Below are 1867 nucleotides of genomic sequence, written 5' to 3' on the forward strand. Positions count from 1 at the left end.
CCCACTCCAGTGTTCTTGCCTGGAGAATCCCAGGGATGGGGGAGCCTGGTGGGCTGCTGTCTATGGGGTCGCACAGAGTCGGACACGACTGAAGTGACTTAGCCGTAGCCATTGACTTCCTTCTAGGAAAAGACTCAACATAGCTCACATACACTATCCGTCACACTTCTCTTTCCTTCCTACTTATTTTCACTTTTCTATTGATAGCGTATATTACTTACATAATAAGTTTTCACTAGATTTCTATAGCAACTTCTATTTTTCACTTTTTGTCAAATATGCATTTGCTTCCATCTTATCCAGGTTATAAACTTTCTGTCCTGGAATCATATTAAGTGTGTTACACTTGTATGTCCTTAGTAATTCTGAAGAAAGAAGTGGCAGGGCTTGTGGAAGGAAGAATGTGAACCAAACCATCTGCTGCTTTGCTTCAATTCTCCATTTTATTTTGCAGATGCAAAAATCATAACTCACTGTCTATATGTCTCCAAATTTACCATATATTATCTTCTGATTTCTTACAGGCTTGTAAGTTATTAATATCTTTGTTTTACAGATAAAGAAATCAAAATAGAAATACATAGAATGACTTTACCAAGGTCATGCAACTGGGAAGGAGGGAAGGTGCCAGTCAAGTTAGGTTTTCTGATGACATATTACCTTGCAAATCTTGCTCAGTAAAATTTCCTAACCACTTAAGTTGGCAAAGAGTAATGGGTTAGATTTCTTGCTCTAGGTTCAAAATCTGTGGTTGATTTTGGAGCAGAAAAATTTGAAGCTTGTGTACTGTGACCACATTTTCTTTCAAGGAATTGTAGAAACACCTGTAGGCATCTGAATCCTTCATGAATCCAAGTTGGCAATGCTTATCCATAGGTAAAGACTCAACCAGCATTAACATTTGTCAGCACTCGTGCTTGTGTATGGCTGAGAACATTTTATAGGCATTATTGCATTATTTTATTTGCTCTTCACAAAAACTGTAAGTAGTGGACATATCAGAGATGGAATTAAGTAATTTGAATGCTAATAACTCACCTCATCACTGAGTCCTCTCCTCCTGTAAAATAGGGTAGAATAACCTGTCCCCCAGATATATCCCACCATCAGTAGCAGTGGCCGTGAGGAGATAGCCAACATCTACGGTAAGGAGCAGAGGCTGCACTTTGCTGGAGCAGCCGTGAAGAGATACCCCCATCCAAGGTAAGAGAAACCCCAGTAAGACGGTAGGCGCGGAGAGAGGGCATCAGAGGGCAGACAGACTGACACCACAATCAAAGAAAACTAACCAACCTAATCACATGGACCACAGCCATGTCTAACTCAATGAAACTAAGCCATGGCATGTAGGGCCACCCAAGATGGACAGGTCATGGTGGAGAGTTCTGACAAAGTGTGGTCCACTGGAGAAAGGAATGGCAAACCACTTCAGTATTTTTGCCTTGAGAAACCCATGAACAGTAGGAAAAGGCAAAAAGATAGGACACTGAAAGATGAACTCCCCAGGTCAGTAGGTGCCCAATATGCTACTGGAGATCAGTGGAGAAATAACTCCAGAAAGAATGAAGGGATGGAGCCAAAGCAAAAACAGCACCCAGTTGTGGATGTGACTGGTGATAGAATCAAGGTCCGATGCTGTAAAGAGCAATATTGCATAGGAACCTGGAATGTTAGGTTCATGAATCAAGGCAAATTGGAAGCAGTCAAATAGGAGATGGCAAGAGTGAACGTTGACATTTCAGGAATCAGCGAACTAAAATGGATTGGAATGGGTGAATTTAACTTAGATGACCACTATATCTACTACTGTGGGCAAGAATCACTTAGAAGAAATAGAGTAGCCATCATAGTCAACAAAAGAGTCTGA

This window comes from Bison bison, unplaced genomic scaffold (genome assembly GCF_000754665.1).
Source record: "Bison bison bison isolate TAMUID 2011002044 unplaced genomic scaffold, Bison_UMD1.0 scf7180017864333, whole genome shotgun sequence".
Taxonomy (NCBI): Eukaryota; Metazoa; Chordata; class Mammalia; order Artiodactyla; family Bovidae; genus Bison; species Bison bison.